Raw genomic sequence first — 17,081 nt, forward strand, 5'->3', positions numbered from 1 at the left:
ACCTATGTAAAATAATGAGTGATTATGAAACCTAAGATTTTGAAATAATAAATGCTGTCGGATCAGCGAGTCATGATTAGACAGCATCTGCCAAGTGGAAACAAATACCGTAAGGCTTACTATAGTTAAGGGCGGCAGTCCACTTGAGCAGCGTTCAGCAGTCCTATATACAAAGTTTCAACGTTCTGAGGCTACTTGTTTTTGAGTTATGCGAGATGCATACGTATGTACGTACAGACACCATGAAAAATTCTCTTCAGAATTAATTTTAAAGCTGTTTTATATTTTTTTTTTTTTGGAGGAAAAGAGTCTTTTGTTCTGTCCCTACGTACAGATGTCACGCAAAAACATCGTTAAATTGCATTCGCTAGCTGTCAAAATGGATAGTTTGGTTGAAATATGCTGCCTGAAATTTTTCGCGATTACAATATTTCCTTTTTACTTCGTTCAAGGAAGTAAAAAGGAGTTTGGAATTCCAAAGGGACAGAAACGGACTTGGGCTTTTGTTGGTTATAGAAAAGATATGTTTAAAATTTTTCTTTAATATAAATACTATATGATTTTCTGTATATAATAAAAGGCTATTCTTGCCTAGAAATGCAAATTCAGATCGTTTCAGTTGGCGACGTTACAACGTTCTATCGCCCAGCTCTGCCAGGAATATTTCCAGCCTTAACCATCCTGCTAGCCAGCTGTTTTAAGTGCAATTAAAATGTTGAGCCAGCTTAAGCAGGCCAATTTGTGTAATCTCCGATTACGAATATTTTGAATTTGAAATTTTAGCTTCTTTTATTTAAAACCTGAAAGTGGCTGTACTTAAATGTAAGTAAGAATAGTGCCTTTTGCTCAAATTAAAGATTAAGGTAAAGTATTATTAATTAAACCTTCTTAGGAATTTGCCAAAATATTTTAGAAAAAGCGATAACTTACTTATCTATCTAATACAGTCGGAAGGGCATGAGTTGATTCCATACTACTAAGATCCTAATTAAACATTTTCATTTTGTTAACGATTATTTTAAGTTATTCTTTTCTCAGTCGATACTAGTTGAAAGAAGTCGTTGACTTTTAAGTTACTTGTAATTTTTGTGTAGTAATTGTAAGTAATGTCGCATATTTTCTATACTTTTAATCAATAAAAAAAACGAAAAAAGTTGGTTAAATTTTTATTTTAGCTTTGCCACCAATTTTGGGCTACTTCAGTAGATATACATTAATCAGGCTTATTAAATCTGAGATTAGGCAAGTATTTAATGGGCTTTGTTTGAAAATTCAGACGTCACAACCAATTTTCTGTAACATGAAACTGATTTCTTATTCAGGATCTACAGGTTCTTGTTGGAGTCTCTCTCATATTTATGCGAATTCAATCAAAGTTAGAACTACTGCGATTTTGTAATCGTTAAAATGAATTCATCAATATATGTATATATATAAATTCGAAATAAAGTAATTAAAAGTAAATTAAAAAGCCTAAAACTTGCGATAAAGCTGCAAAGTAAGAAACCAATAATTCATAATAATTTATAATAAGAAATCTTTCCATATACATCTCCAAGGAACACAAATTGAATTTAAAGCCATGAAAGAAAAAAACATTTAGAAATTAAATAGCATTTTAAATAGTAATTTCAACATCTTGTTTATAAATCGGCTAAGAAAAGTCTAATCGCAAAAAGTTTTTCATTCATGGTTTTAAATTCAATTTGTGTTCCTTTGAGATGGTATATGGATTTCTTCTTATTATAAATATTATTTCTTATTATAAATTATTATAAATTATTATTAAGATTTCTTATTATAAATTATTACGATTTATATATATATACATATATATATTATATATATAACGAAAGCAAATTTTAGAAGTACTGAAGGAGGAACACTGAGACATAGAAAAGTAGCAGTGTTGTTGGCACAGAACTCAGATCCATACCGAAGAGGAAACTTGGCAGCGGAGTAAGATTATATTCCATTTTTATTTAAGTTCACACATGTGGCCACAGTTCACTAGACATCCTAATCGTACCTATTTCCAGAACATTTACACTTTTTAATACCATTGTGATAGGAAGGGAATACAGCGAAACTGCGTCCAAGCAACAGAGAGGGTGAAGCTAAAAGTACGCAGTTATCCAATATGGAAGCTTACCAAGAGGAAGGTTTTGGTTTAGGCTAGAAAAGTTTCATTTATCAAAAGAATTCAGGTTCAGAATTAGTTACCTCATAGCGTTACGCAGGTCATGCGAGATGGATTGATATAGAAATGATGCAATCCAGAGAAGTTATTACGAGTTTTAGAATAGAGAGGGAAAATTAAGGGTTAGTTTAAGCTATAATTTTGGTTTACATATCTTTTTATGTTACATATATATAAATGTATGACACATGATTCTCCTTTATATTTTTATTTATTGTTTCGGTTAAAAAAAATCAAAATGTTACACTTAAAAGGGCTTTTTAAATGGAAATACCTCTTAAATATAGCGTAGCGTTCTTAGCGGTCATTTATGCAAGTAGTAATGATATCATGAAACTTAAATAATGTGTATTATAGAACATTACAATGAATAAACCATACATTACATTCAAATACAGTTCTCCTTATGGGTATAAGGTATGTAACATTCATTTTAAATCTAGAAAATTTGATTTTTTTATATATTTCAGAAATATTCTACCTAAAATTTTGTATTTTTCAGATTCATTGTTTCTGAATTATTACTCATATATCTAAAGAAATACACGTCTTGCATTGCATCGACACATTTTTAAATGTCACATAGATAAAAATTTTCTTATCGAAAATGCTGAGAATTCTTTTTCTTTTTAACTGTAGATTTATGTATAAACATGAGCTGTTCGGAAATCGCTCCGCAGCATGATATTGACAAATCTCCTACGTATTCCTCTACGGCTCAATATATCTTTCTCCCTCACCTCCATAAATATTAATTGACGAAGCCGTCTAGGATGATGATGGATACACATTATCGTGTAAATTCCTCTATTTACGCTGAAAGAAAAGACTAATATGTATTACCTCTTTCTTTGAATCAAGATAAAAAATGATGATGAGGTAAGAGTTTTATAAAAATCTGATGTATACACCACATGATTTCCTTGTACGGAATATTAAATTATACGTATTTTTTGCTACACTTCATTTAAACTTACGTTTTGTGTGTTATCTCTTTTATTAAATATCACGTTCTTTGCACTTTAACCATAAAATTCAATTCAGCAACAATATTACAAAAGATAATATTATATCACACTGAGGAATAAACGTGATTCTTGCATGAAGATCATGTTTTCCGAGTTTTTCTTATTTTTATTCCCAACGCATCTCATACATAAATATATTAAACTAAAATATAATCCAAGTATAATTAATCAGGTAATCCGAGAAAAAGCATAAAGAGTAAACTAAACTAGTAAGCAAAAATATCTGTTACACTCCTAATCCTAACTGTTTGTTTGCATAAAGATTTATCGCAAGGCCTACTGGGAAAAAGATTTCAGACGATTGCAAACGTACGATCGTCAGAGATCTTATGATCATTTTATTTTCAACAGTTTTAAAAGTGAATCGACGCAAAATGCCAAAACGAAATAAACAGCCCTTCTGGGCAAATTGCCGCTTTGGGCTAACGCAAAAACAAGCAATTCGGCCATCGGGCAAGAAGACAGTTTTTTTCGGAGCACAAAACTAAAAGTTTCCTTTTAGTCCCACAAGGTAAAGGACACTGAAGGTGCAGAAACTGATTCACTGTTCTGCTAAGTTTCAAATGTAAAAACAATATGGCCTAGCCGCATTTAAACAACTTTTAAGTTGTTGATAATTCTACAACTATTGCTTGCAGATTAACCAAAGGCAAAAAACCTTAACCGAAAGATAAGAACAACATAAGTAAACATTTTTAAAGCAAAAAATGAACAATTTACAAACATATAAGAATTAAAAAACTGAGCTTACGGAGCCGAGTAATGGAGTGGGTATATATATATTTATATATTTTTGATGCTGCCGATTGCAACCAAAAAGGTAGGTGCACAACTACATGTTATAACAGCCCTATATAGAAAATTTCAAGGTTCTGAGGTTACTTGTTTTTGAGTTATGCGAGATACATACATGTACATACGTACGTACAGACGTCACGAAAAATACTCTTCTAAATACATTTAAATCCTTTTCGCAACCAGTTTTGGGGAAAAAGGGTCCTTTATTTTGTCCTTAGGTACAGATGTCATGCAAAGCGATCGTTCAGTCGCATTTGATAGTGGTCAAAAATGGATATTTTCTTTGAAACATTTTCGCGATTGCAATACTTTCTTTACTTCGAAGACGGAAGTAAAAATGCGAAAGAGTTAAACATTCTTGATATTATATTTGTATTGATCACTGTCTAAGTTAATATATTTTAGAGAATTCACTCCCGTAAGAGATTTTCTCATATTTTATATTTGACACGCAATGTGACAAGTGAAACAAAAAGTGGCTTATACGCGCATTATTATTCGATGTATTTCAAAAGTCTGGAGTAACTTTCAAAATTAAAAAACTCCGATCAGGGAAGTGTTGAAGTGTTCGGATTTGAGTTTTATTTATAGTAAAGTATTTGTTTTTGTAAGAAAAATACAAAATGTTTAACGTGAGATATATAAAGTATAAATTATTTTATTGTTGTAACAAACGTAATAAATTCGTTATATTGCCCTTTGTGCTCTCTACGACGATGCTAAATCTTACAAGATGTTCAGTAAAAAATAGTATTGCTCTCTAATATGTATGGATTCGATTTTAAAAATTCAGGTAGAGAACTGCATAAAAAGTGCTTTAACTCAGTAGTTGGAAGGAATGTAATAGTAAAATCAGAATTTTATGCGGTCACCCTATAGCAAATTTTTCATTTAATAAAATGCTCGTAGTTCTTCGTTCAGTGGTAAACAAAATGTTTCATAGACTTAAAAACCTGAATTCACTCAATTAGATCATTTTCTTAAGACCGTTACCAACATAAGCTCATGAAATTTAGAACAGATTTAGAGAACCAATAAAGTATTACTTTAGCAATTAGAGTTTTACTATTAAGTTCTGCTAAAGAATTTTTTAATATTATTACTATTAAAGTTCTATTTGTTTTGATGACATATTCGTAATTATAATTTTAGTTATTCCTTTTAAAATATTTATTAAGCATTGCCTCTACGAAATTTACAAGTAGGATTGTTGATTTCCATATTTATTAAAACTTTACGATTGTTAAACTAATTTTAATAACTATAATTGTTGTTTTATGCGAACTGTGTAGAAATTGTTCTTATTCTTTACGAGAACTGCACGAAAGTAGATTTTATTTTTAAATAAATCTTTCATCTCCAGTATTGCAATTATTTCCTAAAATTACCTTAAGAACTTTTATTATTAAGCACGCGCATAGGGTAAATATTTAAATAAAGTTCGTGTCGTTTTTCTAAAACTGTGACTCCATATCAATTGTATTTAAAAATATTAGTTTAATTAAGGGGAGGTCTTACCACCAACCTCTCGAGAGGGCTTTCGGCTCGACGTATATTTAGAGTGCCTCCATGCCGCACGCACACTATACATTTACAAACATCCGTGCCTTCTCCGGGAGTCAAACCTGGGCTCTTCGGCACCGCAGCAGGCTTCCCTACCCGCTATATCGTCTGGGAGGCTTATAATAGTACATTAAACTGATGATAATCTAAATTATTGATAACTGAAATTTAATAAATGTTATTCACGATTTTATTCTTGCACGAGAACAATACAGTGATATAAAAACAACAATTTTTTAGAAGGAAAATAGAGTCCCATTCACATCAGCGTTTTCAGTATTAGATTAATGATGCTTAGTTTACTTAACAATGATGTTTATGACACTTCATTGACACCACACTCTTCAGTTTTACTATGTGTATATATATATAGCGGGGGAACATTTATTTAAACATTTTATTTAATTTAAACATTTATTAAAATTGTTACATTTTAATTAATTCCCAAAAGTAATAAAACAATAATAAAATCTGTGTTGTTGTGACTTATTTCACTTGTCAGACAGTAACATCAGAATAAACCTAAGAAATTCCTCCTGGCAAGGACAGCAAGATTGCCCCCAATCGTTGGCGAGAGCCTTAAACACCATACAGGTGACAGTACGATTTCTGTTGATTCCGCCTCTAGTTTTGATGGAGAACATTCTGTGGAGGGGGGGGGGACGGATCCGAGGATCTCCCACACCTCTTCCCCTACCACAACCTCTCGAGAAGATTTTAGGCTCATTGAATATTTAGAGTGCCCCCACACCGCTCAGAAACTATACATTTACAAACATCCATGGCTTCTCCGGGACTCGAACCCGGGCCTTTTGGTATCTTAGTAGGCTCCTCTAACCACTATACCGTCTGGGCGGCAAAATGAAATTCTGTTTTACATAAGCTGATTACATTATATAAGTTTTCACGTGTGCTTTTATAGCTTCAAACATGAAAATAAATTCTGATTGCACAATTTTGCAAGACGCAGTGAATTTTGTACTTTATATTTCAAGAATATTTTACATAAGTAGCATTTTATGTGCTATGTGTTTTTATGTAATGGAATTTTGATTTCACGAAGATTTAAATACTGGTACTTCTCTATTTGATGCATAAGTATGCATTACCACAGCCTGCCTCATACGTTACCACAATAGTAATCAAACAACGCAGGTCTGGAAAAACTGTAAAACCCGAAGGCTATAACTACGCAGCAAGAACTATTTACTTTATCTGTAAAATTATAAGAGTAGAAACATAATTCTTAACATATTCAAATATAGGTAAAAATAATTATTACTTTAATTAAAGACATTTCCAACCGCGTTGATATTCACTTGTGTGCAGGAAAACCTTTCGCAAGCCTAGCAAAAAAGTGTTACATTTAAAAAAAAGTCTGATGTAATCAGCACCGCCGATTTCATGTTTTAAATAGAAGAGGGGCATTAAGTAAAGTAACGCTTAGGACTGATTGCTTGCTTGTAAACAAAACCTAATTTACTGTTCCAAATCTTAAACATAAAGTTTTGAATTGTATTTTTTTAGGTAATATTGGCCATGCGTAAAAAATCCTTTTGTAAATTTATATTAATAGTACCACATATTTGCCTCTTTGTTTCTTTTTATGAAAAATTATATATTATTGGGCATTTGAATAACATATAATTTAATTGATTTTTATATAATGAAAATTAAGTGTTTATAACGCATCTAAAACAAATATCTAAACATATATACAAACAAATACTTTTATACGGAATATTTAATTTTCTTCTGTGTTATTAGTATAGTATCAGCAAATCTAAATTAATTTTGATCTACATGCACTATATTCCCGCGATATTTAGGTATTAATGAACAATGCTCGTTAGTTTCTGGAACTATAGCTGATTGGTTTGGTTTATTTGATTATGGCAAAGCACACGAGGGCTATCTGCCTATGGGTAAGAATGCCTTCCGGGAGGACTATTTGGGTGAGGCTGGCTGTAATTCGCATAACACACGAAAACAGCCATTATAAAAATCATTTTCTTCTGCGGCTTGATATCTATAAGTATCACGTTCAAATATGACAGAAATAGTCTTAATATGTGCTGCTTTGTTTTAGACTAGACTAAACTCTTGCGATTCTCTGGTGATTTTATATTTTTCCACAAAAGTATGTTAAGAGTTCCAAGTAAAGTACCAATTCCGATTTATGATATACAGTCAAAATCTAATAGGTTGTTCTGAATTATGATTGTATGTGCACATACGAGTTTTAAATACCAAGTTTTGGATTATATCATAATATACGTTTTCAAGGAAATCTGTTCCGAGCTCCAAGTAAAGTTTCATTTCCAGTTAACCAACTTTTAGCAAAAATCTAATATTTTTTTTCCATTGATATAAAAATCTTAAATACTAAAACTGAAAAGTTTTTAGATTATATTTCAATGTAGTTCTTTACTAAAAACGCTTTTGTGGTTGAAGTAAAGTACCACTTACTGTTGTCTCATAATAACTGTCTTGGGCTTCAAGCAAAGTACCACTCTCGATTGTCCTTTTTTGCCCCAAATCTAATCTTCATTTAAATGCAGGAAACTTTATAGAGTTCCTCACGTTTACTCTTTTAAACTAACTATCGAGGAACCTAGTGAAATGCTAAGCGAATAATCGCTTGACTCCAAGAAAAGAAACGTAAATTCAAGAGGGGTTAATTACCCTTTATTTACTTCAAATAAAGATTAACAGTCGGACCCTATCTCAAGGTCGTACATCAAAACCTCCACTTGCGCTTAAAATGTAAGAAATAAAAACTAACTAATAACTAACTAAAGAACTTTAGCCGAAGCTAAAGCAATTCTAAACTAGTTGGTACGCAATATTAAATTAGCGATTGAAGCTACCAAAGGCGCGTAATACGGCCGAGCGTAGTAACAGCATAGATAGATTAAGACACAATAACACGCCGAATAAATACTGATTCAGAAGTCAAACAACAAAAATCAGCGTTAATTTACAAAATTTTCACAGGACTAGTTTCGATGGTTTTACCAAACCATCATATTCAGCTGCAAAACCGCAAATGAACAAGATAGGAAATAATGTTTAGATAAGATAAGAAAGCCTGGACAAGAATAAGCAAGTGGCACCATCTGTTGGCGAAACCAGAACTAAAACATAATTTCTCTAAAAGCCGAAGGCAAATTTGGATTGGAATTAGGATCGTTAACTAGAACAGAAAGATTTTTATGAATGTGAAATGCCTCTAGAAAATCCAGTTCTCCAATGGAAGATGTTTTTTGAATAATTTTGGCAGCAGAAAAATTGAAAGTGTGATTTTCGGACCAACAATGTTGAGCAACAGAATGTTGAGCAACAGAAGACTTCTGTGTTTCCTTTTTTCTAACATATGCCTCATGTTCTTTGACGCGAAATTTTAAGGCTCTCTTAGTTTGGCCAATGTAAATTAAACCGCACTGGCAAGGAATCCTATAAATATCCCAGGAATTCATATCCGGAATGGGGTCCTTGAGTATAGAAGTTGGAATTTTATTGATGGGAGAGTAAACAATCCGAAAGTTAAATTTCTGCAAAATATGTGCAACTTTATAGCTAATTGATGGAAAGAAGGGAATGACAACAGAATTTTTATAATCTCCTAAAATAAGAGTGTGGCTTTTAGTGTGTTGAGATGAGAATTTTTTAACTGCTTGATTAAAAATGTTGGGTGAAAAGCCCCTGTCAATAGCTATTGCTTTTAAATAATTTAGTTCTTCATCAAGGGCTAGTTTGGAGGAGCAAACTTGAAGAGCACGGAAAACATAGGAATAAAATGAAGCTAACTTTTGTTTAGTCGGATGACATGATTTAAAGTGTGGTGGAAGGCAAACCGATGAAGGTTTACGGTAAACTGTAGTACTGAAGTTGGATGTGTTACGTGTGACCAGAATGTCGAGAAACGGAAGAGAATTGCAAGTCTCAAGTTCAAAAGTGAACTGAATAGCAGGATCAATAGAATTCATTGTTGAAAGAACTTTATTTAAATCATCTTTATTACCTTCAAACAGGGTAAAAGTATCGTCTACGTAGCGGAACCATGCCGGGAAGTTTAAAGTTTCAAACAATTTTGATTCATAATAATGCATGTAGATATCAGCCAGGATGGGAGTGAGGGGGCTTCCCATGGCTAATCCCTCAGTTTGCTTGTAATATTTATTTTGGAAAACAAAATGTGTTTGTTTCAAACAGAGTTGAGTGAGAGAAATTAGCTCATCAATTTCGATTCGAATTTTCTTATTTTAGGAGATTATAAAAATTCTGTTGTCATTCTCTTCTTTCCATCAATTAGCTATAAAGTTGCACATATTTTGCAGAAATTTAACTTTCGGGTTGTTTACTCTCCCATCAATGAAATTCCAACTTCTATACTCAAGGACCCCATTCCGGATATGAATTCCTGGGGTATTTATAGGATTCCCTGCCAGTGCGGTTTAATTTACATTGGCCAAACTAAGAGAGCCCTAAAATTTCGCGTCAAAGAACATGAGGCATATGTTAGAAAAAAGGAAACACAGAAGTCTTCTGTTGCTCAAGATTGTTGGTCCGAAAATCACACTCAATTTTTCTGCTGCCAAAATTATTCAAAAAACATCTTCCATTGGAGAACTGGATTTTCTAGAGGCATTTCACATTCATAAAAATCTTTCTGTTCTAGTTAACGATCCTAATTCCAATCCAAATTTGCCTTCGGCTTTTAGAGAAATTATGTTTTAGTTCTGGTTTCGCCAACAGATGGCGCCACTTGCTTATTCTTGTCCAGGCTTTCTTATCTTATCTAAACATTATTTCCTATCTTGTTCATTTGCGGTTTTGCAGCTGAAGATGATGTTTCGGTAAAACCATCGAAACTAGTCCTGTGAAAATTTTGTAAATTAACGCTGACTTTTGTTGTTTGACTTCTGAATTAGCATAGATAGATGTAGTCCAAAGGTAAAAGCGCGCCATTCAGGAATCCTAAACTCTCTCTCTGGCAAAGCCAGTGGAACTTGTCTTAAATAATATTTTACTTCTCATTTGCATTTAACGCGATTTTAAAAACTCATTCTGGTAGGGATTTGTAAGCTGAAGTAGAAAGGATAGGAAAGAGGCATAAACTTAAAATAACTGTTATAAAATTAAAATATACCTTTACAACTTACATACGGACAATATAAATTTTTGAAAGTTTCAGAAGAATTAGCGTGGACGAACAAAATCGTCATATACGTACACTCAGACACACTGACAGACATCATTATAAAATATTATCCTAATTCACGCTTATTCACTTTCGAATTCTTAGACCGAAAACGTTACTTCTATTACGTATGTAATATAGGTTGGCGGGTGGTAAAAGTTTTAAATCTTTTGCTGAAAATGTCTTTGAATAAAGTCTTTTGAATAACTGTGAGAAAAAATAGCCAGAAATTATTATTTAAAATAGAAGAAAAGAAAAGATCAGTTTTATTACAGATTTCAGTGAAATAAAATGCTTTGGTACGTATTTCAAATTTGAAGTAGATTTCGTATTCCCTTAGCATTTTCAGAAATCTTAAAGAACTCGAGTATTCGTACCCGATTATTGATGAAAAAAGTTATATTTTCCCTTTTATATAACAAATTGTGTTCAGTTTTTCAATCAAATATTTTGGATCTTGTGAATAGGGTTAAAATTTTTTTATAACAGCTACTTTCTATATGAACTCTACTAAAGTAAACTTTTGATTTCACTTATTTTTCTACCGTTAGTAAATAAAACAAAATCACACATGGAAAGAATTCAATTTTACTTTAAACATTAATTTAGATTTATTTTGTAGCAACTTTGAAGACAAAAAATAAATCTATAATTGACTTGCATTAAATTACAATAAATCTGCAAGTAAGTGCATTGAAGTTGGTTGACGAGAAAAATTTAAAGATCACAGAGTTTTTGTTTTCACTGTACGAGAACTATGCATTATTCATGTTTTAAATTAAAATACAGAAAATCTCGCTCTGGTTGCAAACAAAAGAACTTGTACGATTTTCTGAATCAAAGCGAAAGAGAAGTGGTAAAAAAGGAATTCTTTCTAAAGAACAAAACTGGAAGTAGTCCAAGATCCAAATGAACAGCCAAGAGATTCAAATAAACCTTCGCACCTTTTCTACTCCGTAGGTGAGTTGACAAAAAAAAAAAAAAAAAAAAAAAAACAGCTTTTCATGTTTTCACCAAGATGTATAATGTTTATGATGAAGTTTATTCATTAAAGATAATTGATGGCATTCTCTTTACTTTTGTTATGCAAAAACGCAGTACTTCTAATCTACATACATGTTTTTTCTTCAACACATAAACAACAGTTATCGTTCAGCTTCTATTTTGTTCTTTTTCATTGATGTAATTCCACGTTTTATTATATATTTTTATTATTATTAGGTAAAAGTGTATGTAATTATTAAATTTGATGTAGATTTTAAGTCCATTACTTTTGCCGTGGAACTCTAGCATTGATCATGCAGTTGATTTATTTGGTAATTTCGAAGTAAAGGCCTATCAGAAAACGTTAGTAAAATACGTTTACTTATTTATATTTTAATTAACTTCGCAAAACTTTTATTTTTTATATTTTTATTCACACTTTTATTTATTTTACTGAATAAATTCTAATGTCAAATAAATGACCTTATGTAATTATATAATAAAAAATAAAGCGGAAAAAGCTTATATTAAAGACGGGTTACAACAGATTATATGTACGGACATATTCAATCTAGAAAAACAGTTCTGTTGTCTGCTAACTTTAAAATTTTGCGTTTGAACTACAAATTATTACCTGAATTAACTGTATATCTACAAAGATTACTGACAATGTAATATTTGATTACATTTAACAGGAAGAGAAACACGTCAATCTAAAATTTGAAACTGAACAAAAAGTCTTAAATTTTGAATAATTCAAGATTTATGCTAATTCAAGGTTGTTGTTTTCAAGGTTGTTCAAGATTTATGCTGAACATCACTTGCCAGTATCTTGGCATTCATTCAGTTCTGCTAAATAAGAATATAGCACCATGCTCTAAACGTATCGTATAGTTAGAGATGGAGGAGAATTTCAATAAGGACAGATCACAAAAGCTTTCTCTATTAACTGGAAAAATATATTTTATAAAATATGACATCATGAAATGACCTTCCTTACCTTCCCCCCAAAACTCATTAATTTTCTCTTTATTTCTGCTCTTACGAAATTGATTTTGCAGGATATTTATAGAAATAGTTTTTGAAAGTTAAAATATGTAATGCTTAAGTTAATTGTACAATTTTTAAGGAAGTACCAATTCAAAGTTTCGTAAGACTTTCGAATTAGAGACCTTTTCTTGGTTGCGATATGTATGCTATAATACTGTTGTTGTCATAAATTATTCCATTTGCAAATGATATAAATTTGTTACAGAAATTATAAAGAATCGAAAAATGGAACTTCAGACGAAGAGGTGTAGGCAAAGTTTCTTATTTAAATATTTGAAGAAGACGGAGAAAATCAAACCTATATTTCACATATGCAGTTTTTTTAATGACACTGTAATAAATAAATAATAAAAATATTGAATAGTAACAATTGTTAAATATTTTCAGAAGTTAATAGTTGTAATCGAAACACGTGAATTTAAATCTGGAAACTAAAGCGAAATTCAATCTTGCATTCATCAAAGAAACTTTAAGAAATCTGCAATGAATTTTTGTACCTCTTATTTTAGATTATTTCTTTGTGTGTACGTGTAAAATAAAGAAAGGCATAATTTCAGTATCGCGTGTAAATTGCAATAAGCATTGCTGAGCATCAGAAATCACTTAAACACATGCACCATAGCATAAAAAACTGAAGTTTTCCATTCTTTTATGCATTCTTCAGCGTCAAATTTAATGCTGCAGAATGCATTTCTATTTGATGCGATAAATGCACCGCATGCAGTTAGGGAAAAATTTGGCCACTTTTCCACGTTTGAGCAGGGTAGGAGGTAAGCACCCTTTGACCTCTTTTAAGACCAGATGAGTCAAAGAATATGTATTGTTCTTTGGTTGAGTTGCGTCCTCACCCCACACATTTTCTTTTCTCTTCGCCGTTTCTAATATACGATAAATATTTCCGGACAAGGCTTAAAGAAATAAAAGCTAGAGAATCACTTATATTTTGAGAAATATCTTACTGATGTGTATATAATGCTGTGAATATTATTCTGCATGTGTTCAATGTTATTATTTAACTACTTAATCACATTTGCGAGTAGTATTATTCTCAAACCATGTCATCAAATCTGTCCTATGTATATTAATTTAGATACCAATACATGTTTTATTCTTATTAATACAATCACATGTACTACTTTATTCAGTTAACACTCTTTACTCTGAAAATACTCTTTGGACATTCAACTATTAAATGCAGATGTAATTTTATCTCATGATTTCGAGGCTAATGCCAAATGTATTCTTCTGATATGCTATCATTATTTGCAATATATTATCATTCATCTTCTGGTTTGACGAAATAAACACTTCTGAATACAGCGAGTCTCTTTTCAAGTTAAGGTTTTGAAACCGCAATGAAATGGTTTCGCATTTTGCCGCTAGCGTCACAATTGTAATTGAAGCAACATCTGCGTCCTTATAATACAGCGAACGAAATAAATTGGAGTAATTAGGTCAAGTCCCTTCTAATGCTTTAAGCAATTGATTAGCGGATTGTGCTTCGTTCTGAGAACTAAATTCGAGAATTACTGCGCCTTAAATAACAGTTTTAGTTCTCTTGCTTACCCTCATTATTATTTTAAAGTAAATTCGTGTTTAATGCTTCGTTCTCGGCTTCAATTACTGTTTATCTTGGACAAACTTCATCTGAAATTCTTCAGCGTCACAATACACTGACGCCAGAGAATTCGTTTGAGTTTCATAAAAATCCAGAAACAGTTTATTCGTCTAATTAACGCCCCTATTTCACCCCAAAAATAAAAAAGTTATAGTCTTACAAGCTCATTTCATTGTAACTAATAATGTTTCATTCACTTTTTGAGAATATATACATTTCTAATTATTCAATTTTTATGAATGTGTTTGCCAATCGTTTCAAGAAAATAATTCAGTTTTGTGAAAGCAAGTGAAACTTTTAAAAAATAAGTAAACAGCTGAAAGTAATAATTAAAATATTTTTTCTTCTAAAGAATAAGAATCTGCATTTGATTGCTTCTGCGTTGATCGCTTTCGAAACCTACAAAGTTTTGTTCAGAATTTAAGGCTGCTTTTTTTACCTAAGTCTAAATTTTACTTTGGCATGTTTCACTTGTAATTGAAAAACCTTTATTTATATCAGCTAAGCCAAAGTTTCATTCTTTTTCATTTGCTTTAAAAAAAAATTAAATTATTTGAAAAAAATTAAATTATTTAAAAAAAATATTTAAAAAAAAGGTAAATAAAAATTATGTAAAATTTATTCTTCTTAAAGCTGAACAAAATTGTAATTGCTTCGCAGAAATTATCTTGTTCCTCTTTAAAAAATGAAAATCTACTTTTTCCGAAGTGCCCACCAACGGTCGAGCGATAAAGTCGCTGAACACTGATAGTTTGGGGTTTGAATCCCTGTGAACTGGCTGGCTGCATGGCCATTTTCGTGGTGTTCTTCATGCGTAACCTGTTTACGATCCAGTTTCTCTTAGAAAGTCCTCTAAGAAGGCATCCTTTTCCTTAGGTAGATAGCTGTTGAGTGCTTTGTTATAATTAAATAAACTAAACTTTCGCCAAAAGGTGCAACTATTAATAATATTGCGTAATACTAATCGCATTGCTCCAGAATTAGAATATCTTGTAGAGACATTAGGTATTTTTTTGAAAGTAGGAGTGATAAAAAATAAGCAACACCCTCGCCTGGAATCGAACCACGGACCTCTGGAATACATGTCCAGCGTGCACACTACGAAGGCATGCTAAGAAGGCGAGAGAAATACCTTATATACTCAACCTTTTAAAGGCCGACTGGGGTTTTTAGTTCACCCAGTCGCCAAATCCTGGTTGTTGAGAATCATCATCTACCACCCTTTTTAGTTCGGGTGTCACTGTAGAGTCATTAGGTTATTGTTAAAGCAGGGATGATAAAAATTGAGCAAAGCCTTCGCGTGGAATCGAATCACGAACCTCTGGAATGCTCGTCCAGCGTGCTGACCACTACACTACGAAAGCATGCTAAGAAGGCGGGAGAAATACTTTATAATCTGTTTCCGTCAAAATTGAAAGTGATTAACAGAAGGCGGGAATAAGCAATATAAAAACAAGCTAATTTCATGTAACTGAAGTATGATGGAAATTCATAAATAGATGCAAATGGAAATTTTTACAGCTAAACATGAGTTTACTGTCCATTTTCATAGAATTTCGAAAGAATTTATATATTTTATGTAAATTTTACAAATACGAATATAACCCATAATTTAACAAGCGAAGAAGCCAAGTAAAATGTCATGAAACTTGTTCTTGTGATTCTTTGTCTTTACGAATCTATTTCGTACTGTAATTGTCATTTCTAAGTGCTTTATGCTATCTGTACTTTGGTTTGATACTCGAGGCATAAATAACACGACAAGACAACTTAAATTAAAAATTAAAATTATGTGTTTAGAGATTTCCAATATTTTATTAACTGTGAATCACAGATTGGCGAAAATGCATATAAATTCCAGATTTCAGGAAAGAAAATTGTCGAAAAAGGTAAACTTTTAATTTTTGCAGTTGATTTCCGTTTACTAATTACATTGCTTAGTAAATTTCGTTTGTTTTAATAAGATTTTGCTTATATTAAAAAAAGTATTGTATTTAATTACGAGATTTTTCTGAAATGAAACAGATTTCATTGAAATGAATATAGTTACAGTAATGTCCATTCAATCAGATTTCTTCCTATATTTACTTCTTTGTTATGTTGTCAAATGGTTTGATTATTACAGCAGCAAAATCAAAATATTGAGGTAGGTAACTTGGTCACATCAGTAGAATAAATATATTGAGAAATTTATTTGCGATTTTTCTTTACTTCATTTTATTAATACATTAGTAGCACATATTGTCAGTTAATATTTACTTACGACTTTTATTTAACACTGAAAGCATATCTCAGAAATTGTTGAATTAATTGGAAATACTTATATTTACAACTAATCTAATTAATCAAAAGAATGAGTTAATTTACATAAATTAATCAATACGTTTAATGGTTTTTTGATATTTAAAATCCTTCAGAAAAAATTTAAGTATAAATGGTAGACACTATTTTTAAAATATTTTTTATTCTTTAAATATAAATGCCACTTGATTTTATCCAAATATCTTAATGTAAATATTTATTTGGCAGTGAAAAATTAAGTTCCATTGATAGGGAAGGCAATTTATATCAAAGAATTAGAAGAAATAATTTTCATAAGAATTATGTACACTGCGAAAAAAAAAGGGACAGTTCTAT

At 31.3% G+C, this 17,081-nt stretch overlaps 1 protein-coding gene and 1 non-coding gene across 2 annotated transcripts in view; one reads left to right on the top strand and one right to left on the bottom strand.

Moving 5' to 3' along the window:
• Nucleotides 1-17,081, top strand: part of LOC118181258 (uncharacterized) — a 320,872-nt gene that overhangs the window by 12,968 nt on the left and 290,823 nt on the right. The gene's annotated exons all lie outside the window — the stretch shown is intronic.
• On the bottom strand, nt 15,736-15,808 carry TRNAA-AGC (transfer RNA alanine (anticodon AGC)). The gene has a single exon. It is a non-coding gene; the product is annotated as a tRNA-Ala (tRNA).

This window comes from Stegodyphus dumicola, chromosome 9 (assembly GCF_044657685.1).
Source record: "Stegodyphus dumicola isolate Sdum_Otavi_A_Nest chromosome 9, ASM4465768v1".
NCBI lineage: Eukaryota > Metazoa > Arthropoda > Arachnida > Araneae > Eresidae > Stegodyphus > Stegodyphus dumicola.